General features: G+C 38.6%; 1 protein-coding gene across 14 annotated transcripts in view; it reads left to right on the top strand.

The window, feature by feature from the left end:
• SGMS1 (sphingomyelin synthase 1) overlaps window positions 1-26,470 on the top strand; it is a 324,458-nt gene that overhangs the window by 239,995 nt on the left and 57,993 nt on the right. The window contains exon 1 of one of the 14 annotated variants that reach the window (XM_043926722.1): window positions 3,752-3,921. The exons of 12 other annotated variants lie outside the window; for them this stretch is intronic. The gene's annotated coding sequence lies outside the window, so the exon portion shown is untranslated. Of the gene's footprint in view, window positions 1-3,751; window positions 3,922-21,734; window positions 21,850-26,470 lie in introns of those variants that run through there. One more of the 14 variants, XM_043926723.1, reaches the window with a different exon arrangement.

Here is a 26,470-nt window from a genome sequence, read left to right as displayed (position 1 = left end):
ACCAGTGACCCCACATTTCCTTCTTTGATGATGCAGCTGTCTTTGCCGTACTCTGCTGGGTAATACAATCCACAATCTCTTGGATCTGCGACAGCTCCAAGTTCTTCATAAAGTCATTGTCAAGGATGGCCTCCTTTATGAGATCCTTGGACCTGCGGTAAGAGAGGGAAGATTTACTGGTACAACTGACAAGCGCTTTCAGTTTGTGAGGTTGAGCAGAGCCAGAGAGTGTCAGGCATACTACAAAGGCATTTTCTTGTTAGGAATCCAGTAGTTTCCTGACCAGCCTGAGAAAAGAGTGATTCTATGGAAGCAGGAAAGACCTTGAGAAATTTTCCTTTAACTATCACTTAATGAATACGGGACCAACAAATAAGCAAAATTACACAATTCCATTTTGTTTTAGGACCTTTTTAAACCCAAAGATCATGGGCAAGCCAGTAGACAGACATTTTAAACTAAAGCTTGCAACTTAGGTAAAGAATGAATAGGAACAAAATACAACAAAATTTTATAGAACACACAGTATTATTGCCATGTTTATATATTATAAAAGAATATCATGATGTATTGTACTACACACAATTACAGTAAAACACAATTTGTTTATTTTTTGGGTGCCTCTTCCACTAGATGTTATACTCCATGAAGGCAGGGATCATCTTATTTTTTTTCTTTAGTATATGCCCAGCGTCTACTATGTCAGTTAAAGTACAGGTGTTCAAGAAGTATATTGGATAAAACAAAATGATACTTAATTAGCTGTTAGCAATAACTGGTATAAATGTGACAGTTGAATATTTATGTCTTCAAGCAGCTTAAATTGAGGTAACCAGGCCGACAGGCAAATAAAACTCTATTGAGCAAGTTGTTTTACACAAGGCCTAGACATGGGATTAAAGAGGTAGTCGGTGGGGAACGTGTTTACAAATTCTCTGAGAATCCGTGGTTAACAGGAAAGTTTTCCAGAACTTGAAAGAGGGTGATCATTTAGTTCTTTGTGATAAGCAGTGCCAGATGACTTCTGGGATATAAAAATCAAAGTAAAGGGTAGTGGAGAAATACTGTGTCAGGAGCTGCACAGAGTACTGTCAGAGAAGTCAGGAGCTGGATGAGACAAAAAGACTTTAGCAACGTGGAGGGTAAGCAACACATCTGGAATTTTATATTAAACATCTTAGTTTGGAAAGCATCTGACTACAAGCCGGCCGTTATCCTCATTTGCTTAATGAGTGGCTTTCAGGGAAGCGACCTGCCGTAGTGAACGCTGACGACGGCGTCAGCACTCCCCAGTTCTGCCTGACTTCCACCCTGGACCTCAGTCTTACTCTTCCAGCCTTCACACATGATGGTTTGTAATGACTTGGTTCTGAGTTAATAAAAAGGTGCACATCAAAATGAAAACAATGTAAAATTTATTAACGTGAAAAAACATACTTAAAATGGACTGTTGTGAGGCAATTCTTTATGAAGAGTGTTAATGACATAAGATGAATTATTATGCTATTTTTAAGTGAAAAAGCAGGATACAGAATTGTTTTTAGAATATGAAAGTATGTGTGTGTGAAATGTAAAGAAAATAGGCTTTCACATTAGATATATTTGAGTCTCAATCCTAGTCCTGACATGTATTAAATGTTGAGCAGGTTGTTTTACTTTTCTAAATTTTCATTTTATGATCTGTAAAATGGTATTTAAAATTACCAGCCACCAACAGGGACATGAAAAGATGCTCAACATCTCTAGTCATTAGGGAAATGCAAATTAAATCCACGCTAGATATCACCCACATGGCTATCAGAATGTCCATCACCAAAAAGACAGGAGAGAACAAATGCTGGTTTGAATGCAGAGAAAAGGGAACTCTTGTGCACTGTTGGTGGGAATGTAAATTGCTACTGTTACTATGAAAAACAGAATGGTGATTCCTCAAAAAATTAAAACTAGAACTACCGCATGGTCCAGCCATTCACTACTGTGAGTATATCCAAAGGAAGTGAAAACAATAACTGGGAACAATATCTGCATTACCATGCTCATAGCAGAATTGTTTGCAGTCGCCAAGACCTGAAAACAACCTAAGCATGCCTGATGAGTGAACGGATAAAGAAGTTGTGGTGTGTATAGATATAGATACGCAATGGAATATAATTTAGCTCTAAAAAAATGAGAAAATCACCGTTTGTAACAACATAGGTGAATCTTGGGCATTATGCTAGGTGAAATACATCAAACAGAATGACAAATACTCTACGATCTCACTTTATGTGGAGTCTAATTAAAAAATAAAACTCATAGAAGAGATCAAATTTATGGTTATGAGAGGTGGTATGTGGGGGGAGAAAGAATTTGAGAAAAGATGGTCAAAAGGTACAAACTTCCAGTTATAAGATAAATAAGTACTAGTGACATATGTATGAAATTATGACTATAGTTAATTACCATATAATACATAAGAAAGTTGAGAGTAGATCCTAAGAGTTCTCACTCTTAAATTACAAGGGTAATTTAACTATTTTTTTCTTTTTATTTTACCTACATGAGATGATGGCTGTTAACTAAAATTATTGTGACAATCATTTCCCAATATGTAAATCAAACCATCGTGCTGTTTTGTACACTTTAAATACATATGGTGATATATGTTAATTATTTCTTGATAAAACTGGAAAAAAATAGGTGAAGAGTGGTAAAAATACAATGTTACTTTGAGTACATGATGGGTGAAAAGGTGGTGGTGGTAGTAACTGCAGTTGGGGTAACAGGAAGAGGAGTAATAGAGTGTTCAGTCATGACTTGGAACAGTATCAGAAGGAAATAAGTAAAAAGTTGGCATACGTTGCCTTTGATGACATAATTATATTTTCTCTATTCTTTTCTCTATAAAATTTTCTCGAATGGGCATACTGTTTTTTTTTTTAATATGGAAAACTCTTATTAAAGGTAGTTTCTGAAAAGTAACTGTGCTATGAGGAAAAGTAAGAATAATAATATATTGCTCATTCAAATAATGACTCAGATACTTAGTATTGGTTGACTGCTATTGGTATATTCAATACTACTCTTCCCAGTAGATTCCCTTTCACATGGCATGTGTCTAAATGCTAATGATGGGAATTTTCACTTAATAAACGGATAGTTATGGATGGCCCAATGGTTAAGGGCTTCAGGATAGACTCTTAAAAAATCTTTTTTGTGAGAATTTCACTTTAGTTGCTCAGAATAATTTATCTACATGTTTCCTTTAATGTTGCTTTTTTTTAAAAAAAATTCCAACTTGCCAAAACTTTCTTTCTCCTGAGACAAAGAGTTGTTTTCCTTGAGTATTCAACACAAGATGTAAAACTTTGTCCCCATTTATGATTTGCATAAGATCTCCTTTCTTAATTATCTTCACCATTCTTATTTCTTTTTTTCCAGGTGCCTTATGTTTTTGTGTGTGTTTGTGTGTAATTTTCAAAACAAAAATTGAATCCATACTGTTTTATGGCTTAAACATTTTGCAGTGACGGTTTTTGCAAATGTGGAGTGACCAGTAGCGCGGTCTCGATGCTTATCACCCAGCACTGACAGCCATCAGCTTTCCGTGATTCTTGTTGCATCTTTGCCTCTGCCCTACTTTGTTCAGGGTCAGGGGAGGCAGAAGAGGGAGCCAAAGCAAACTTCAGACGTCATTGCCATTTCCTTCCCGGTACTTTGTTCTCACGTTTGTTGTTCAGTTATTTACTTTTTGTCTGTTGACCTTTCTTTCTCTTGTTATTGAAATAACTCTTGGACTGTGCCCTGGTGGCATGATGCAGGTGTGCTCTTTTGGAGGCATTGTCCTCTGCACGGTGCTTGATGGGCTGGTCTTCAGGGATCCCGAGGAGGATGGCACTGTTGGTGGGGAGTTGATGGTCCAGTTGCTGGTAGAACCCAGAGGTATGCCTGTTGCCTCCTTAGCCTGTGGAGTCAGATGTGCAGTGAGGCCTTTATTGTGTGATGGTGTGTTTAGAAGAAGTAGACCCAAATCTAAGTCATAATGATTTGTATTATTTATTAAACTCATACAGGAAGCATAGCGTTGAATAAAACTGTCTAAAGGAGTGTGTGTGGATCCTGTTTTGTTTCTTTAGCTACCTAGACAGGAAACTGTTGATATTACAATTTAATCATTTATAAATTTGCCATCCTTTGGGTACTGTAGTGATTCTGTGTAACATTTCACGGTTTTGGAAGGTTTGTCATATTCAAGTCTTATAATAACATTGTGAGGCAGGAAAGATATGAAATTTCTGCTCAATGAACTCAACAGAGAAATTGGAAGATGAGAGAGGCAGTTACTGACTTGACTTGAGGTCTTATGTCTTCCTGCCTAGGAGTCTTTATGCTTTGGATGGTTTTTGAGTTGCTTTAGAATGTGTTGTGAAATTGGAACTTGCATTTTGCTTTATACTTAAGCATTTTTGTTTTAAATGGTTGGGGAATTTGCACCACCTCGGATGAGGTCTTGGAAATACTTGGGGAAGGCCATACTCTTACTGGGCCTTATTCCCAGGCAGGGCTGGGGCAGCAAGCAGAGCCCTTATGGAGCTGTCTGATTGCCAACATCAGCGTCCCTCGCCATGACACTGGTTTCCGCCTCCCTCCACTGTTATCCCAGACCCAGACTCCCATTGCCATCTTTACCTTCATGCACTGGTTACTTTTGTGACAGAGTAGAATTCATTTGAGCCCAAGATCTCTGAAATTTTTCCTGGGGACCAGAGATACTTGATCCACTAGAGAAATTATTCGGACATTCCTTCACTCCCATAGGAATTTGTGCAAGCTCCAAATATCTCAGTCCCTCCAAAAAAAAAAATCTAGACGTGAATGTTCTATTAGCTTAAATTCCCTGAGGGAATACAGTGATTCTTCAGAGTTGACGCTTTGTGCAGGACATTTTTATAGTAGCAGTCTAAAAATGTGTATACTTATTTCTCCAAGAGAGAACTTTTTTTTTCTTTCACCAGTTAAAATTGGTTTCCTGCTAAAGTGTTTTGCCTGCTGCAGGTGTCTTTCGTAAAACATGATTTATGCATTTGATTTATGGACATTACACACATATAAAGTACCAAATATTTTGAGGAAGAATGGAACATAATTTCAGTGCACATATTTCAACCCGTGTTTATTATTCAAGGAATTCTTTGTATAAAATAGATTAATCTAATTTTTTAATATAATTTTATTTAGGTAGTTGGTTTTGGCTGTGCTGGGTCTTCATTGCTGCATGGACTTTTTCCTCTAGTTGCCGAGAGTGGGGGCTATTCTCTAGTTGTGGTGCGCTGGCTTCTCACTGCGGTGGCTTCTCTTGTTGTGGAGCACAGGCTGTGGGGCGTGTGGGCTTCAGTAGTTGTGACTCCCCGGCTGTAGCACACAGGCTCAGTAGTTGTGGCGCGTGGGCCTAGTTGCCCCATGGCATGTGGGATCCTCCCGGATCAGGGAGCAAACCTATGTCTTCTGCATTGGCAGGCAGGTTATTTACCACTGAGTCACCAAGGGAGGCTGGTTAACCTAATTTTTCCCGGGGTCCAGCCCCACTGGGTCCAGAAATTCTAAGAGATGAGTGGCGTCAGCGAGGAAGAAGACAGACACACACAGGAGGTTGCGTAGAAGAGGTAGCTTTTTTTTTTTATTTTTAGGACAGCTCAGTTTTTATAGAATGAACGTTACCTCCCCCTTAAGTCACCACATATTACATCAGATATTGGTTTTGTGCTCCTGTCAATATTTTTCTTCCCCATGTTTTTCCCCTATGCATTCATCTGGAACGTTTCTGATTACAGGGTTTTTTCTTAAATGTCCCGTGCATTAATCTTCTTGCCTCAATGGCCTAACATTTTCATTCTAACAAAACAATGTTCTACAAATCTCAGGTAGAATGTAAATTCTTTGGACAGTAAAACAATACATGGGAAGGGTCACAGTAACATGTTTGACATTTCTGAGAATAGTACCATGAGAAAAACCTTGATATTTTTCTTTACCTGAAACCATAAGACCTCAATTTACAATGATTACCTATTAAACAGCAAAAACACCTTTAAAGCAGCAAAACACCTCTATTAATAGTGAGATAATGGCAGTGAAGCTGGTTAATATAAATCTTCTATTGAAATCCTATGTACCCCATTTTCTAATTCTACAAAAATACCCATAATATCCCATGTTGTTTAAAGAAAGGGAAACAATAAACAAATAGCAGCATAGAAATAGCAATAATGAAAACCCTCTCAACCAAGGAGCAAATAAACTAAAGCAATGTATATCTACTTCTAAATCTAAATGCCTCTACTCTTTTCTATTCTAGAACATTATAATCTTTTAAGCAAGCAGCCAAACTATGCCTGTGGCCTTTTCTTTTTTTTTGACTTGATGTTTATGGTCATGTCCTGAGCCAGAGCAATCATGAGCATTTCCAAAAAGGCTTGGACTTTTCCAGGGAGGTCTTATTACTATATATTATGTTTCCAAAAATTAATAGAAAGCCCAACAACAGTAAGACAGAAAGAAGAAAGGGACATACCGGGGCCCCGGGACAACCTCGAGGGGTAGAGCTGCCTTGCAGATTCCTTTCTTGTCCCGTGACCTTGTCATGGCCCAGGCACGTCCTGGCGGCTCCCGACAAATTTTAATATGACATTGCTTTGAAACAGTGAAGGGAAATCCAACTAAAATCAGGGGACTGTGTATTATGGAAGATATTAAGCAATAGACAGTACTGTTTTCAAACATTAAGTTAGTCAAAATGGTTGGTTAACCAAATGTTTTCATACCAAGGTTCTGGTCTTATCAAATAAGTAAAACACACAGATCTGCAATTAGTGCATTAACCAATATGCAAATGGTACAGCCAGGATAATTACTAAAGTGCTTAGAAACAGTTTTGTTTATAAAAACAAAAAAAGTCTTCATACAAACTCTAATGAGATACAGGGCTTGTGGGAGGTTTTATGTTTTGTGGGCACAGCTGGACTCAGTGGTTCTGCAGAATGGATGTGGGCCCCCAGATTCAGGTAGATACGAGAGGGTGTTCATTTGGGGGAGTCTGGTAGCTGTGTGCAGAATGGGTGGAGACGGGGAGACAGTCACCCAGAAAGACTCAGGCTCTCGTGAGAAACAGCTCTCACAGCCTGGTCTCAGCTTTGCCAGTCTTTGCCATGTGATCTTGGGCAAGGCACTGATTTTGATGACCCCAGTTTATTTAAAATTTGAAGATTCAGCTAGAATCTGACTTACATTGGAGTGCTTGAATTCCCCCATATGTGAGGTGGTGGGTCAAGAAGTGTGAAGTAACATGATAAACATATTTCTTGAAGATTTGGGCAAAGACAGTGATTTTTCTATTAACATAACCCTTATTATAGAGCAAAATACAAAATTTACATGTAACTTTAAGGTCAACTAAACATAAAAATTGTCCCTCTTACAGAGTCTGTGCATCCAGAGTTTTGGATGGCTATATTTACTCTCTCTCTTTGCCAATAGGAATCTTGGGAGGAAATGTTAGAATGATAATTGATATCTTTGCCAATAGCTAGATGAAATCTAAAAATCTTCTCTAACTCTTAGTGTATACCATTTCTCTTATAAGAACCAATCATGGTCACCTTTCCTTGGCAGTGGCCAAGTGTTTTTGTTCTGCTCTTGTTGTATGTGACTTACAATAGACAGAATAATTCCTACTATATTAGAAGACGTAGACTCATTTGCTTCTTTCATTCTGCAATATCTGTGGAGTGACGGCTCTATGCTAGGCACTGTTTGGACTTTTAATAAGTCCATTTTCTCCATTGTATGTTTAACTCTGCTAGTATTTTAAGTAGATAATGCATTCATATGGTTTCAAGTTCAAATGGTAAGAAAGGATGTCTGGTGACAAGTGTACTTCCCATCCTCGCCACACAGGTCCTCCTCCTGGCGTCAGTTGCTATGACTATTTATTTTGAAGCCTTCAAGTGATATTTTATGTATATATTTGATATGTTAACAAATAGGTATCTATCTCCTTCCCTCCCTCTCCTTTAGACAGATGATATTATACAATACAGGTAAGTCCGATCCCTTTCTTTTTTCTTTTAACAATTAGATTTGCATTTTTTTTTTAAAGTCCTAAAGGCTGAACATCAAACTGTTAGAACTGTTTATCTCTGAAGGATGTGGTTGAGGAAGCTTGCTTGCACTTCCTTCCTCCCCCTCTTCCTTCCTATCTGACTTGAATGTACTTCTGTATCATTCGAATCTCTTTTAAGAGAATATATTCGTTTTATAAGAGGGAAAGTCTTTTTTGAAGAAAGAAATAGCATATGGTAAATAAGTTCCTGCAAACAGCTGTAAATCAGTTATTTGGTCCTTCTAATAGCTCCTTAAGGCGTGGGACCTGAGGGAGTAGTAATATGGGTGGGGAGAGCTTTCTGACCTGGGCAGGGAGCACTCTGAAAGAATCCCCCAGTAACGTTCTCATACTTTTGCTCAAGGGATTGAGGAAAGTGAGCCACAGGGAAAGAAGAGAGAAGAATTTGTCAGTCACAGGGTTGTGGCAACCGTGCACCTCATTTTAAGGAACTGAAAACACGTTCCAGAGTCTTCTGTCAGCTTTCCCCTGTGGTTTGAAGGGAAGGGACAGCGTCACACTAGTGGCTCACTGCCCACTGTGGAGCACACAGGTGAAGGAGCCCAGTGTTGGCGCCCTGCTCTGGCACATGACCTTGCGCACTGGGCCTTACTTCCACGGCCTCAGTCCTCACCTGTCAACAGGCATTCTTAACCCTTTTTGTAGGATTGCTTGGATTTCAATGAGTGTGTAGTCTAAAAAGCTTAGGTCCTAGTTCAGTTCAGTTCAGTCGCTCAGTCGTGTCTGACTCTTTCTGACCCCATGACCTGCGGCATGCCCGGCCTCCCTGTCCATCACCAACTCCCAGAGTCCACCCAAACCCATGTCCATTGAGTCGGTGACGCCATCCATCCATCTCATCCTCTGTCGTCCCCTTCTCCTCCTGCCCTCAATCTTCCCCAGCATCAGGGTCTTTTCAAATGAGTCAGCTCTCCGCATCAGGTGGCCAAAGTATTGGAGTTTCAGCTTCAACATTAGTCCTTCCAATGAATATTCAGGACTGATTTCCTTTAGGATGGACTGGTTGGATCTCCTTGCAGTCCAACGGACTCTTAAGAGTCTTCTCCAACACCACAGTTCAAAAGCATCAATTCTTCTGTGCTCAGCTTACTTTATAGTCCAACTCTCACATCCATACATGACTACTGGAAAAACCATATCCTTGACTAGATGGACCTTTGTGGGCAAAGTAATGTCTCTGCTTTTAAATATGCTGTCTAGGTTGGTCATAACTTTCCTTCTAAGGTGTAAGCGTCTTTTAATTTCATGGCTGCAATCACCATCCGCAGTGATTTTGGAAAAGAAAAATAAAGTCAGCCACTGTTTCCCCATCTATTTGCCATGAAGTGATGTTTACTAGGTCCTAGTAAACTCTCATTAATGTTAGCTAGAAGATAGAGCAGGAAGGTGAGAGCAAGTAAGTAATGGACCTTCCGTCTCACATGTGGGGCAGAAATGTGCTGAGAAAGAGACCTTGGACTCTTGATCCCACTTAGTTCTCTGCTTAAACCATCCTCTGAAAATTCAGTGCTTTTCATTGTCATTTATAGGTCACATGGTCCTCATCCTGGCCTGGGAGCCAGAGCCATCAGGCTCCATCTGGCAGATTGGTTTTTTCAGAGAACTACATGTGTATTTTATTTCAGCTCTGGGGACATACAGGTTCCCGCTTTGGCATAGCGAGAAGTTAAATGGCTGTTAACATCCTAGTCTCTAAGGTACGGGTACTGTAGAGCTCGACTAGTAATAACTATCTTATAGAAGGCTGATTTTTTAGTTATCAGTACTTTAACACTTAATGATGCTCTGATACTTTTGTAATCAGTATTTATGCTCTATGAAGTAACACAGTTCTTATTGTTACTATCCCATGTCTCTGAATAACAACATGGCTTTCGAAAGCTGAGGTTAAATTCACAAAGGCTGTGGTGTAGTAATTACTTCTATGATCCTTCATGTGGTGAGAAGTGTTTAAAGTCCAGATGCCCCCAGGATTAGTTTTCCATTTATTTTCTGGTTTCTTTAGGGTTAGGCTTATTTTTTAAAAGGAAGAATGTATTTTAACTACCATATGTTAGGTGTGTTAGAAATCCTCTCCTATCTACACCCGAGTGTAACAGCAGAGGCAGCTGCAACCAGTTTGATGTCATGTGTCAATCGCCTAAAAATCCTTGCAAGAGATCCTGGCAAGCAGAAGGTGGGGATTTTACAAGAGAAGATTAAATAAGGGAGGAGCCTCCATGGCATGGAACAGGTAATTGGCTCTTGCATCATGGGGTTCTCTGCCAGAAATCAAGCACGAATGTCTTTGGGTTCTCAGGCCCCACTTGCAATGCTAGTTTCTGCAAGGAAAGATGAGATGAAATAAAAGGGATGTGCTCTTTGTTCTTCCATGCCTTTCCCCCAATCTGACATCTTTCCAGCCTACTCCTACTCCCACAATGCTCTAACTCACTTTTTCCCCCCTCAGATCTCAGATTTCTTTGTCTTAAGCCATAGTGCTTGTTTTGCAAAAAAATAGTAACTTACTTAAAAAATAATAGTCGTGATTGATTTCATGGAACATGCATAAATTCCAGGCACTAAGTACTTTACTTGCATTATTTCATTTCATCTTCTTTATAACAGCTTCGTAACAGCTTCACAAGTAGTTTTGTCTTTAATGGACACTGTGTAAACTGGGGAAGTTAAAAAAACTTGTCCACGGTCACATGGCAGGAACTCGTAAAATGAACATTGGAACCCAAGTCTACATACCTCCAAAACTTTTGTTCTTATTTTGGATTTTACCATAACAATAGCTGCCATTGGTTGATGGCATGTTCCCGGAACCACCGCATAGGAAAACAACTTTCTTAAAGAATCATGGTTTGCATTGCCCCAATATGATGTATAAAGGTCATGTAATTAACTCTTGATATGATTACTGAATAGGACACAACATCACTTCTAGGTATTCTTGCCAAAAATGCATAACTTTCATCATGAAAACATTTGAGAAACCCAAACTGAGAGACATTCTACAGAATAACCATTTCAGTTCAATAGTATTAAGGTCATAATGGCAAGGAAAGATTGGGGAATTGCCATGTATTGGAGAAGATTAAAGAGATTGTGGGAATAGAAAGAGGAGTTTGGGGGAAAATTGGTGAAATTCAAGTATGATCTGTTTTTAAGTTAATAATATAGCAATGTTAATTTCTTGATTTTGATAGCTACTGTGATTAAGTTGTTAATACAGGAGAAATGTTGTGAAGGGTATACCTCAGTCTTCTATTATTTTAACTTTTATATAAATCTATACTTATATCAAAATAAAAAATATTTTAAGCCATCTGAGATCAATATTATTTATTCTCGGTTTAGAGATGAGGCAACAAAAATTTCAACTGTTAGGTAACTCACCTAAGATCATACAAATGGTAGTTATTGTTAGTGAAGGAATGAGGAAGAATTCTAACTCAGTCTTGGAGATTTCCAAAGCTCATTTTAATCACATGCTTTATGGCTGCCTCATGTTTAAATATGTGTGTTCAAAACATTAGTTAAACTCCATCCGCATTAGACAGCCCTTATAATAGGAGGGGAAAAAAAAGCAGCAACTTTGTGCCTGTTGAAAAAAAGCAACGCATATATTTCATTACTATTATAAAATTACATGACAAATTTTGTGTGTATATATGGAGCAATATTAATAGAAAATTTTATACTTAAGGGAATTTTAAATCAAAGTTATATAAATTTTTACCAACAAAAATGAGAACTATTCATTATAAAACTGTTCTTATTTTTTCAAGTAATTTCTACATCCTACATCTCCAAATTAAAAATATCGTGTTTCTGTCTCTTCTTGCTACCCAGCTCTCTCAAACTTTTTTCTATAAATGTCATTGGCACAGTGAAGCTAATACTGTTTAATGCAAAAGATCCAAGAAGAAAGCCATATTTTTGTCTTATTAAAAGATTGATATTTTGAGGGGAAAAATGGATAAATTGTTTTAAAACTTCAAGCTGAATAGGAGAATACAAAAAAAAAATCCTCTGTAAGTTTTAAAAATCTTGATAAAATATAATTACAGTGGAAGTCTTTTTAAATTTTAAAAGAAAAAAAGAAGTGGATCAGTTGGCTTTGTTCAAGTCTAAATAATTTAGTGATAAATTGTGGATAATTCTTTGATGTATAGAATTGTGGCACTATTCTAGTGCTAAATATCTAACTTGAGGTTGCTTAGTTTCTGAGCCTCCGTGTCCTCAGCTGCAAAATGGGTACAATAAACTTACCCAAAATTTTGGCTTAAAGAATTGGATAATTTTATAGTTTATATACCTTCACATAAGAGATTTAAGCATTCGATGTTTTTTTTTTTCTTATTAAGAATCTATTGTACTGTTGCTCGTAACTCCTGAAGTTAGCTTGCTTCTAAAGACTTTGACCTTTGTTATTTTGATTTACATGTGCTAGGTATTTCAAGGAAAGTCAGCAAACAAGTTTCTCTTTGCCAAGATATTACACCAACCAGCATGTTGTGGTACTATTTTTTAATAGTATATAATTCCTTGTGGCCATTTGATAAAACCAGAAGCTCATAAAATGAAGCCCAGAGTGACAGACCGAGGAAATTTAGTTTGGTAAAACCAGAGCTATTTCCGGGGGTGCTTTGAGAGGAACTCATACCTTGGATCTGTTGGCTAAATTTAGTCTGTCACTTGACAGTTTCTCTTCTCAGTTTCTATTGATAATAGAGGACATGGAGGTGTGTCTGAGGGTTTTTAGTGGGGAGAGGGAAAGTGTGTGTATTGGGGGAGGGCATCCATTTTTAAAATAGCTATTTATTTTTATTTATTATAGCCTTTTATTGATAAGATATATGTCTGAATCACTTTGTTGTCCACCAGAAGCTAACAAAACAAAACATAGTAAATTAACTATACTTTAGTTGATCAATTAAAGTGCTTAGTTATCAATTAGGTGCTTAGTTATTCTAGACACTATTAATGATAATTCCACTCCATTCATTCATTCAACAAATATTTATTGAAAGCCTATGCTGTGTTAGATGTTATACTAGTCCGTTGAAGGTTTTAGGTACGACTATTTATTTCTACTCAAGTTTGGAGTATTTCAAAATAAAAATTTTCCATTAGTTCACAGATACTTCTTGGGACTTCCCTGATGGCTCAGATGGTAAAGCATCTGCCTATGATGTGGAACACCCGGGTTTGATCCCTGGGTTGGGAAGATCCCCTGGAGAAGGAAATGGCAACCCACTCCAGTACTCTTGCCTGGAAAATCCCATGGATGGAGGAGCCTGGTAGGCTACAGTCCATGGGGCGGCAAAGAGTTGGACACGACTGAGCGACTTCACTTTTCACTTCTTTGAGTATTATGAGTCGTATGCGCTAATGGATTGAACAGGGGCAGATAAAGCTTGCCAGTGATGTCTTTGCTGGAGTATATGTTGTTGTTAAGTCACTCAGTCGTGTCCAGCTCTGAGACCTCATGGACTGCATCACTCCAGACTTCCCTGTCCTTCACTATCTCCCAGAATTTGCTCAAACTCATGTCCCTTGCGTCAATGATTCCATCCAACCATCTCATCCTCTGTCGCCCTCTTCTGCCCTCAATCTTTCCCAGCACCAGGGCCCTTTCCAGTGAGTCAGCTCTTTGTATCAGGTGGCCAAAGTATTGCAGCTTCAGCTTCAGCATCAGTCCTTCCATTGAATATTCAGGATTGATTTCCTTCAGGATTGACTAGTTTGATCTCCTTGCAGTCCAGGGGACTCTAAAGAGTCTTCTCCAACACCACAGTTTGAAAACATCAATTCTTTGGCGCTCTTTATTCTTCTTAATGGTCCAACTCTCACATCTGTACATGACTATTGGAAAAACCATAGCTTTGACTATATGCACCTTTGTCAGCAAAGTGATGTCTCTGCTTTTTAAGATGCTATCTAGGTTCATCATAGCTTCCCTTCCAAGGAGCAAGTGTCTTTTAATTTCATGGATGCAGTTGCTGTCTGCAGTGTTTTTGGATCCCAGGAAAATAAAGTCCGTCACTATTTCCCCATCTATTTTTTTCCCCATCTATTTGCCGTGAAGTGATGGAACCAGATGTTGTGATCTTCATTTTTTGAATGTTGAGTTTTAAGCCAGCTTTTTCACTCTCCTCTTTCACCTTCATCAAGAGGCCTTTTGGTTCCTCTTCACTTTCTGCCATTGTGCTGTGCTTAGTCGCTCAGTCGTGTCTGACGCTGAGACCCCATGCACTGTAGCCCACCAGGCTCCACTGTCCATGGGAATTCCCCAGGCAAGCATACTGGAATGGGTTGCCATGCCCTCCTCCAGGGGATCTTCCCAACCCAGGGATCGAACCCAGGTCTCACACATTGCAGGCAGAAACTTTACCATCTGAGCCACCAGGGAAGCCCCTGCCATTAGGGTGGTGTCATCTATAATCTGAGGTTGTTAATATTTCTCCTGGCAATCTTGCTTCCAGCTTGTAATTCATCCAGCCTGGCATTTTGCATAATGTACTCTGCATGTAAGTTAAATAAGCAGAGTGACAATATACAACCTTGCTGTACTCCTTTTCTAATTTGGAACCAGTCCGTTGTTCCATGTCCAGTTCTAAGTGTTGCTTCTTGACCTGTTTACAGGTTTCGCAGGAGGCAGATAAGGTGGTCTGGTAGTCCCATCTCTTTAAGAATTTTTCACTGTTTGTTGTGATCCACACAGTCAAAGGCTTTAGCATAGTCAGTGAAGCTAGAAGTAGATATTTTTCTGGAATTCTCTTGCTTTTTCGATGATCCAACAGATGTTGGCAATTTAATCTCTCGTTGCATATAGTATGATGGAATTGAAGTTTACTAAGCTTAAGAGGGCATGCACAAGGAGTAGGTGTGGAGAGGAGTTGGAATTTGGTTTTTGGACTGTTTAACCTAGTTAGACAGGAACCATGCTGTATGCATCCCTGTCTCCCAGGATGCCCATGACAATGCTTTATGCATAGTACACACTTAATTAATGTTTGATTTTATTTGGATTCAGTGATTTGGCTTTTATTAATATGTATACTTTTCAGTCTTTGGCTCTTTAGTGCTGGCTTTGTTTATGCCAAAAAGAAAAGCTCATTATGAATATAAATAGAAAATAAATTTGAGCTGTATTTTCAGTGAAGTTGATGTGCCTCGCACCTTGCCAGAGTGCTTTGTTAATAGGCTCTCTGAATTCCGATCATCAAGTTCTGTAATGAACTGGATCTCTATAATACAGACTTAACTCTTTACAAAAAGAACTTAATTTAGGTGTGCAGATCTTTTATTATGCGTGCGAGTTGATTCTTGTAGCACAGGTGTGGAGCATAATCAGATGTGGATTAGAAACCCACAGGATTGCCACTGTTATTTTATGGTAAGAATGTAGTTTTCAGAAATACTTTGAAGTGCCGTTTTGGGCATTTTAGGGGAAATTTTTATTTGCCCTCCCACTTATTGATACACTGAGAGATTCTTTTGTCCTAGATGTAGTCTATCATTGTTCTTAGTCATTTTTCCAGTTTCCATCTTTGTGACTGGTGTTTTATGTCTTTACAAATTAAATCCATATTTTCCCCTGCTCCTCTTTCTCTTTTATACTGAAATAACTTGTGACATTTGAAAGTTAAATTATTTGATCTCACATTTTACATCTTTAGATCATTTGACAGAATTTTGAAATGCTTTTAATGAGCTATGTCACCTTTTCAGGTTATGATAACACAGTGTTCTCATTGTATGTAAAACTGACATTTTGTCAAATGGTTCAGGTATTAATGCATATAGAATTTTGAAAGAAAGATGAGACTACATGATCTGAACATTAAGAAGCGCAACTCAGAACAGTGATACTTGTAGTTCTATTTTAGTGGCCAGGGCCTAATAAGGAGTGAGTAATTAGGGACTTGCCATCTCCATGCATTTGCTCAGATGTGCCTGTGTTACTATTCCAGCCAGTGTCTCAACAGCTAATGCAAATTAATGGGAACAGCGCATCCAAAAAGGATCTGGGAGTCGCACCTTCAGAAGCAGTTGGGAAACATCTGTAAGGTCTCATTTTAGGCTCTTTCCCACTGTGACATTTAAAGATCTGACTAAACATACTACTGAGGAGAGTTTTGGTAACTTGGAAAAGTGTGAGGGCCTAATTATAGGTAGAAAATGGCTGTGTATACAATTTTGGGGAAAAAAACAAATATTTTTACTTAATTCATTATTGTATAAATATGAAATTATAAATGTTTGAATACCTTTGTTTTTTGTGTTATGGCATTGACTCTGCATTGTCTTTTAATTTGCTCATAACAAAGAATAAAAATTAAGGAACCTCTATGAGCCTTCTCTTTAGGCATAACAACTGGATAGTGATTCCTTTTCTATGTTTAAGGAATTAAGTTCCTACCAACAGGGATCAATGTTATTTTCTTCTTGTATTAAAGAAAGTCTAAAAGGAAAAAATGGTATGATTAAAGGAAGTATGTTTTCCCATCTGAAAAACATGTAAAACATCCTAGCTGTATTTCTTTTCAGAAGATTATATTTTAAAGTAACTTTTTGATGAAATGGTTTATAGATTTGTTCCTTTTTTTTTTTTTTTTTTTTTAGTTAGGGGGAGTTGTAAAGAATTATTGAGAATGATGTGGTCAGCCTCAGATGATGAGGAATCTGGGTTTAACACCTGTGTTCTTAGAATCAAATACAGTCAACTGCCTTCCTTCTCTAGTATTTATTTTTCACTCATGAAACAGATACTGATATTGAATGCCTACTGTGTGCTCGCTCTCAAGGTTACAATAATGAAAAAAGCACAAGAGACCTTGTATCTTGGAGCCTCCATTTTGGCAAGTAAGATGATGTCAGTAAGAGGATGGTCATGAAAGGCTTGGTGAAGAGATGACATATAGGAGTGGAGGCCTGAAAGTTGAGTGTGGAAGTCTATAGTGAAGAAGGAGTAGGGTGAGAGTGTTCAGGTAATGTTAACAGCATGTTTCAAGGCCCTGGGGTGGCTGGAAACTGAAAATAGACTAGCATAGTTGTTGTGTAGTGCACAGTGGGGGTGCTTGGTCATACAAAGGCAGGAGACCAAGTGTGGATTTTATTCCAAGAGCACTGGCGAGCATTGCAGGATTTCAAATATGGGAATCACACAGTTGAGGAAGTTCTCTTTGTTGCCCCATGGCAAGTGCACTTGGTTTGGACACAAGAACATCATTGAGGAGGCCATGGCAGTAATTTAAATGAAATGTAGTCTTGGCTGAACTCTGGTGGTTGTATGAAGTAAAGAGAAGTAAATAGATTTGTGGTACAATTGGCAGAACTTGAATCCTTGGTGACATTTTTGCTGTTTTCAGTTATAGTTCTTCTTCATCTTTGCCAACTCAATCACTGAAGAATGGCACCTTGCTATTATATATTTATTTATTTTTTAACTTGTGAGATTTAAAAAAAATTGTGTGTGTGTGTGTGTGTGTGTGGCCTATTTGCAGTCAGGCCAAATCATTGTTTAATGATTTGTTTAAAATGATTAATGATTGTTTAAATGATTGATTAATGATTGTTTAAAATCATTTCCTTAACTGATTTTTAAGAGCTCTTGATATTTGTGATCTATGACAAATGTAAAAAATATTTTGTCTTGTTTGTTTTTTAATTTCATCTGTGGAATATTTTGATTGATACTTTTATGGTTGTTTAAAGCTGTGTTTTATACATTTGGTGTCACATCTATTAATGTTAAGAGATTTCAGAAATGCATGTGAACATGCACTCAGTTGAGATAATACTTTATATATGACTTATTTTGAAATTAGTTCACTATAACGTAGCATAGTAATATATGTTCAAGGCTTTTTAAGAACTAAGAATTTATTTTACCTGATGCACAATAGCTTTAACTGTGCTTGTTCAGATCTTTGAATTTTATCATGCCTTAAATAAAGTTAAATAATTTAATAAGTTATGTAAACTTACATATTTTTGCATCACTGATTTAGTTGCAGGGTTCTAATTTTGTTGTATTAAGTTATAGTTAAGGAAGCCAGAAAACAAAGCCTATTACATTTCTATATAAACCAACAACAAATATTTAAGTGATTGTCTTAAGGTTAGTGCTTCTCATAAACTGTGTTCTTTAATTGTAGGCCTTTGCGCTTCTTTGAGGTTCTGCACCCTAGGCATAGTCTCGTTTAGGTGAGATTGCAGAATAGCCCAGATACGCAGTATGTTTGAGAGACTGTGGAAATGGCCATGTTACTAATTGTAGAGTTACTTGAGCCACGTTAGAATCACATGGGTATAGTGTAAGGAGCCTCAGTTGATGATTTAGCAAACAGGGGTTCTAGTTCTTGCAGTTTCACCCCTAGATGCTTAGGTGTAGGGTCTCTGTTGGAAGATGTCTCTCAAACCCTTCATAGTTTGGGAAGGGTGCTAAGTCTAATTTCATAGGCTTTCTGCTGCCCCCTGGTGATATTCTACCTTAGTCCACCTCCACAGCTGGAACTTTTATAGACCCCTTTAGACCTGAATCTGTATTCCAGTGCTGACTGGCTTGATGAGTGAGGAGCATCCCTTTTGTGCAGCTGAGCTTTGGTTCTGCTAACCATTGGCCAATTGATAAAGAAGTTCAGTGAAGGTGAACCCTGGAAATTTGGGAAATTACCAGATCGTTGGAGCCAGGAAGACAGCCTGTGATCACTAGACAGGAGTTGACCAGTTGATGGGTGTTCATTTTTAAGAGTTAGTATAATTGCTGTCAGAAAAATCTTAGTGTTTTGTTATTGGCTTTTTTTTTTTGAGTGTGGAGATAAAGGTAACGAAGACCTACACTTGCTTTTCCTGAAATCCAGGGGCCTGGGGAAGGAGACTGGCACAGGGAGCCATTTGTGGGAGAATAAAACATGATGGGAACACGGACATCACCTTTCTGGCTAGGACTGACCACAGGATGTGCATTTAGGTGCCGTCAATTTAGAAGTTACCCCTTTAGATCACCTCTAGGCTGAAAATAGTTAAAACTCACCTAGCTCTCAAAGTTAGTATTAGGAATTTATTTTGGGACGTAGACTTGAACTTGATTTCTCCTATCTGGGCCTGTGCCTTGTTGCTAATTCTGCAGTGTGGGGTTGGTCACCAGGGTCATGTTCCTTATATTAGCTTTTTTTTTTTACTCCTTGAGTCACATATATTTTTTATTAGTGTAGATTTAGAAGAGATTTGATAGATATTTTTCTCATTGAAAGGAAAAAGTTTTTGTTTCCCAGCCTGTGGGGATTTCTGATCCTCAGTAGACTATAAAAAGTTGTTTCACTTTAGATCAGGTTTTTTTATTTTACATTAATCAAGAAATTGTGTCTTCTCTTGACCTACTATTAATCTGTTACCAACACTAGGCAGTCCCAGTGTAAACACCAAAGGTATACTTTAAATTAGTTGTGTTTTGTTATTCCATGCGGGGATCAGGGCCCCCATCAGGCTTCCAAAGCCTGTAGATTATTAAAAGTGGTGATGCTGGGCTTCTCTGGTGGCTCTGTGGTATAGACTCCGCCTGCCAGTGAAGGAGGCGCAGGTTCGATCCCTGATCTGGGAAGATCCTACATGCCACAGAGCAACTTAAGCCCGTGAGCCCCAACTACTGAGCCTGTGTTCTAGATCCCGGGAGCCACACTCCTGAAGCCCACGTGCCCTAGAGCCTGTGCTCCGCAACAAGAGAAGCCACTGCAGCAAAGAACAGCCCCGCTCACTTCCATTAGAGAAAGCTCACACAGCAATGAAGACCCAGCACTACCAAAATAAAATAAAATCATTTTTTAAAAAAGTAGTCTTTGGGGACTTCCCTGGTAGTCCAGTGGTTAAGAATCTGCCTTCTAGTGCAGGGGATGCATGTTGGCCAGGGAACTTAAGATCTCATATGCCTCATGGCCCAAAAAAACAAAACGTAAAACAAAAGCAATATTTTAACAAATTCAATAGAGACTTAAAAAAAATGTGATGCTTCTGTTTAAAATTATTAGCACACATCTAACTAAAACTTTTTTTTTTTTTTTAACAATTTCTAGGTAGTGGAAGCATTCTGGGAGAGAATTAACTTAGAAACTGAAATAGTAAACCTTCTTGTACATTTTGATGATGTATGAGATGAGAAAAATACACTTGAAAACTGAACTGCTTTAGAAAACATGAGGAAATGGTTATTGTTTATAAAATATATCTAAAATTTATGGTACTGTTACTCTCCAGCAAATTTTTAGAGTAGTGACAGGACAAAGGAAAAGACTTTAAGCTTCTAGGGGAGGGAAAGGTGAGAAGGCAAATACACGGGAAAATTAATGGTGGAGAAGGGTTAGTGTTAGCAGGGTTTGTTATATAGGGTTTGCCAGCACCATCTCTGGGCTGATACGGTTTTAGACTCTTCAAGTTGTCTCCAGTGACTAACTTCTGTCCTTCCTTGTAGAGCGGGAAGAGGGAATATGTCTGCAAATTTATGCCCTTAGTTCAGTTCAGTCACTCAGTCGTGTCCGACTCTGCGACCCTGTGGACTGCAGCATGCCAGGCTTTCCTGTCCATCACCAACTCCCAGAGCTTGCTCAAACTCATGTCTGTCGAGTCAGTGATGCCATCCAGCCATCTCATCCTCTGTTGTCCTCTTCTCCTCCTGCCTTCAGTCTTTTCCAGGATCAGGTCTTTTCCAGTGAGTCAGTTCTTTGCATCAGGTGGCCAAAGTATTGGAGTTTCAGCTTCAACATCAGTCCTTACAATGAATATTCAGGACTGATTTCCTTTAGGATGGACTGGTTTGAGCTCCTTGCAGTCCTACTTTTGGGCAAATAGTGTGACAGCAGAGAGCTTTTTCTGAATCTGCTTCTGTTGTCAAGCCCATGTTTGGGTGCCCAATGCACTGTGAGGCCACACCAGATTATTGAAGTTTGGAGCTCAGAAAGGTTTATTGCAGGGCAAAGCAAGGTTAACAGGTAGCTTGTGCTCAAAAAGCCTGATCTCCTCAATTCAGTTCAATTCAGTTCAATCACTCAGTCGTGTCCGACTCTTTTTCTTTTCTCAGGGAAGAGTTTTTATAGGAAAAATTGATTTGAGGAGCAGGGGAACTGCAGGGTGTTTAACTCCTCCTCTGGTTGGTTGCTGTAAGCTAACAGGCTGGTGTTCTGGGACTCTCAGTCATCTGTCTGCTGGTTCCAGCCAGTCTGGGGTCCACTGTTTGAGCCCAGTCTGAAGTTACCATCGTCAGCCTGGGGTGGGGGCCCTCCTTCCTGCAGACGAACTCAGAGATATGTATCAGAGTATTATGCACCTCCCCTGAGGAGGAACTGGGACCCTGCCCTATCCTGCACTATTGTTTCTTTCTGTATTCCCTAATTCCCCTGATTAGTAACTGTTTGAATCTGCCCTTTGGAGCTCAGAGAAGGTCTAGGAACCTGAAAGCCTTTTCCCTATGAACAGGAAGGTGATACCGAAAGGCTCTTGTGCCTGGGAGGGCCCCACAGCATTCCGCTTGGTTTCACTTCTTCTCAGTTGCCTTCAGCTCAAAATAATCATTTGCCAGAGTAGTATATTGTGCTCCCCTTCAAGACCAGAACACGGTCTTTGTGCTTTAAGCCTGCAGTGGTCCTGGGACAGAAATACCAGTAAGGAATGTCAAGGATGGAGATTGGCAGTTGTGGTTTGAGGTACGTGCATACTAAGTCACTTCAGTCATGTCTGACTCTTTGTGACCCTGTGGACTGTAGCCCACCAGGCTCCTCCGTCCATGGGATTCACCAGGCAAGAATACCAGAGTGGGTTGCTGTGCCCTCCTCCAGGGGATCTACTCTACCCATGGATCTCTTAAGTCTGCCTGCGTTGGCAGGCGGGTTCCCTGTGGTTTGAGGTAAGGTGGAAGAAGACATAGCTAGGGTGGAGCTAGGGCATTCTGCAGGATTTTGTCTCCTTAAAAATAAGAAATAAATTAGTACAGAATAATAATAACAAACATTCTCAATCACTCTTGAATATGTGCTGGACTCAGTATAAATTCATAGCCTGAGTTCTGAAAAATATTCTTAAATAATTTCTCTGGTTATAACTTCCCCTTTTTTTCCTGTGCTCTTTCTTGAGCTCCTACTAGTCACATATTAAACTTTCTAGATGACTTTTTTAATGTTCTTACCTTTTCTCTCAGTTTGCCATCTTTCTCTCTTGTTCTGCTTTCTGAGATATTTTTTCCAACTTTATTTTCTGTTGAAATTTTCATGTTTATCCTGAGTTTCCAAGACCTTTTAAAAAAGTGAATTTTTGGGGTACTGTTTTGTTCTTCTTCACTGTTTCTTTGAGAATGTTCATAATAGTTTTTCTTAACATTATAATTTCCCTGCTTAGTGTGTTCTTCCAAGTTCTCTTTTGTTTTAAGCTCTGGCTTTCATATTTATTAGAGTTTCTTCAAATGTCTATTAAATTTTTTTGACCCACTCTTATTTTTGAAAAAGCACGAAAAATGCTGTTTGAAAGCACTTTGCATGAGTGGAACTTGTTTGCATGGATTTCAGTGCAAGATAATCAGTGCTCTTTTCTCGTAAAGTGTCTGGAGTTCCCTGGGGGTGGGGGAGGTCTGCCTGGAAGTTTTCATCCTGGCCCCCACCATGCTGGGTGTTTAATGAGGTAAAGGATTAGGAGAGGTCTGGCAATGTCTATTTGTAACTTTTATTGAATCCATTGTAGTTAGTACCCCACTTTCAACTGTGTTCTGTCCCTTTTCTAGCAACTCTCCATTTCCCTTTTCCAGACAATAAACTTCCTGTCTTCTGTGGTGCTGGGGAGAGGTAGTTGTTCAACTGTGGGAAGTGAGAATTGGAAGGTCACATTTTTGATGGTCTTTCAACCAGTCCTATTTTTAGCTCCACCTCACCCCCCATTTTGCAATGTATCTATGCCTCCAATTCCTCATGCTTCTAAGGCCTCTTTTTACACAGACTGCTTTTCATTTCTCCTCCTTACTGGCTTAGGGTTTTGTTTTCTTGGGTTTTCTCTTAGCTACCACTAAGTCCATCTACTTCCCAACCTTCAAAATTAGTTGTTTCCTGTTCTCTTTGCCATTTTCCCCCTCCTTTTTCATCCCTGTATTATCATTTCAGGAGAGTTTTAAGAGGCAGTGGAAAATAATGTGTGTGCGTGTGTGTGTGTGTGCTCAGTTGTGTCCAACTTTTTATCATCCCATGGGCTGCAGCCCACCAGGCTCCTCTGTCCATGGGAATTCCCAGGCAAGAATACTGGAGTTGGTTGTCTGTTCCTTCTTGAGGGGAGGGATCTTCCTGACCCAGGGGTTAACCCCACGCCTCCTGCATTGCTGCTGGATTCGTTACCACTGCACCACCTGGGCAGCCCCCAATGCCCATGTTTAGTTAGATATTAATATATTTTTAAAAATAAGTTCCATCTTTTGATGGACTGGATTCCGCTTTCCACTCCTTTTCTGCCTACAAAGAGTGTATGGGTACTGGATTGCTTGAGTTTGGAGGATTGGAAAAAACCTGTGAATTGCATTTAAACATATACTGTATATTTTTGCTCATTTTCCCTTCTCTTATGACCTCCCTTTAACTTTTTGCTTTCTCTCTTTTGTCCTGAAGTATCAGCCCACCACAGGCCAAGGAGAGAAGCTGGGATTTTCCTGTATTTTCTTTCAACACACCTGTCTTGTCTTTTCTTTTTCCCCTACCATGTCTTATTCTTTTATTAATGTTTTAATTCTCTTCTATATCATTAGTGTGCTCACTTAACCACCTCTTTAAACTTATTTTCTCAAGCTCATGTTGTTTGTCACACCTGCTAGGTTTACCTTATGGTGGATTATGTCCTTATATGATTTACACTTTTCAGTAACTTGTTTATCCCTAACTGAGATTACTTTTTCCATGGGAAACCTGTGAACTCTTGCTTGTTGAAGAGTCTCTAAGGGGTTGTTGTGCATTTACTTCTCTTTTGTAATTTACATTAATTTCTTGAAGTTTCTTTAAAACAGAAGATAGTGAAACATGGCCTCATCTTTTTTCCTAAGCCAGTGACTTTTTCCACAGCCCTCATTTATGATAGATTCAGAGGGATGTGCAATCTTTATAATTCCAGCTGCACAAGCAGTCCAGTGGAAGCATTTTAGCTCTTATTTTAAAAAAGCAGAATGGGAGAAAAAGAAGAGGAATGGAGTGAGGTGTGGTGGAAATAAGAGCCTGGGTTGGCTGTTCCCAGGCTTCTTGAGGCAGATAGATCACCACTGTGCACATCAGCTGGACATGAGAGCCGATGGACTTTGGAAACATCAGTTATGTCCTAATAGTCTTGAGTGCTGCCAGATTGTATCCATGTCCCAGAACTACAGATTAACTTGATGAATGTTATTAAATAGCCTGCTGTTTCAGACCTGGAAAGGCAGTTCATCAATTGAGTGGGAATAGACTCTTCAGAGATTTGGTCATTGTGTTTGAAGAATGAAAACCCAGGGGAAAATTATCATGATTAGTTGTCATTAGTGTTATGCAAAGTTTTCCTTACTGTAATGACAAGGCAGAATTTTCACATGGGTTTTACATTTTGGCAGTAGGCTGGAGAGATGGATATTGAAGAAAATCTAGATGATAGAAGAGTTGTCATTCTGATGGTTTGTTGTTGTTTTCTCTCTGAATTGATAGACAGTATCTGAGACTGGAATTTTTTTATGCACTTAGGTTCAGATTTCAGCTTTATCCTTGTCAGTGGTTTGGCTTATATCCTGAGACTATTATGTTTAGGGAATTTGATGGCTTTGGAACCCAATTATACAGAGAGGGCAAAAGTTCCAATTATTTAGAGAAATCTGCAAGCCCATTTCATATTTTTAAAGAAAGCAAATGTAGGAAGCATCTATTTTCGATTTTGCAGTGCTGCCTACGCATTTAAAAACATAAAACATACTTTAAGGAAAAACAAGCTTTTTCTTTTCTGAACACAAGTAATGTGTCTTTATCAAGGAAATTAGAAAACACTGGAAAAAATAGTCGGAAATTATTTCATAATTTTGTCACCCAAAGGTAACAGTTTAGAAGTGATCTACGCCTTGTAGACTTTTCTACTGTGGATATTTATGATTTGTGTTTCCAAAAATAGTATCATTCTCTTTGTAACCTGTTTGACAAAACTACACGTACACACATACATATAAATATGTATCACAATAAATATAGAAGTACAGCCTAGTCTTCAGTGGAGGCTTCGTATTCTGTTATATCATGATGTATTTAGTTCTCAATTTCAAAGATCTGTTTCAAAAGGAGTGATTTCATTTGCTAACCAGAGTCTGACTGTGGAATTGTGAACACTGTACACAATAGCAATTTAAAATAAATAAAAGTTTAAAGGTTAAGGTATCAGAAGTAATCTGAAATTTCCTCAACAGTAGATTGAAGCTATGTGATTGTTATTCTAGCCATTTTTTTCTTCTTCTGATAAATATAGTTTTATGACTTCTGCCTATTTAAGTGAATTCTTTACTTGTTAAGTAATAACAAAAAAAATTTTATAGCTACTTAAATTGGTTGGAGAAAAGCAATCAGGAGTCATCCAAATTGAGTCAGAGAAGATGTAAACACCTACCTCATGAGTCTTTTCATTGGGCTGCATTGCCCTAAAAGGTCCATTAGGTTGCTATTGACTTTTATGGAAAGTTCTAGTAGACATAAAGACCTTTATCTGGACTAGAAGTGTTTACAAAAAGGCAGTTCATCTATTTCCTAATAAAATAATATCAATACTTTGTGTTTCTCTTTAGCAAGTTTTCCACAGGTAGTTTCATGTTATAAAATCTGAGCTACATGTTACATGCTCACCAAATTTTGATCTTGTACTAAGTTGATTATGTAAGCTAGTAGAGTAAAACCACATGTATACCCCAGGTTGCTTTTGTTTTTAGAGATATGATACATGGAGCCAAAAGTTAACTTCTCTGTCATGCATGCTTTGTTTCCTACTTTCTTTTGCCATTATCAGCATTTAGAAACTTCTAAAACTTCCCTTTAGTTTCTTCCCTGACACACCAGCTATGTTTGTTCAATCTTGGGTCCACCGTGCCTTTAACAACTCATAAAAATTCACTTCTTTGTATTAATTTTATATCCTGCAGCTTTACTATATTCGTTGATTAGCTCTAGTAATTTTCTGGTTGTGTCTTTAGGGTTTTCTGTGTAGAGGATCATGTCATCTGCAAACAGTGAGAATTTTACTTCTTCTTTTCCAATCTGGATTCCTTTTATTTCTTTTTCATCTCTGTTTGCTGTGGCTAAATCT

The sequence above is a fragment of the Cervus elaphus genome, chromosome 15 (assembly GCF_910594005.1).
Source record: "Cervus elaphus chromosome 15, mCerEla1.1, whole genome shotgun sequence".
Taxonomy (NCBI): domain Eukaryota; kingdom Metazoa; phylum Chordata; class Mammalia; order Artiodactyla; family Cervidae; genus Cervus; species Cervus elaphus.
This window is presented reverse-complemented; position numbering and strand designations above follow the sequence as displayed.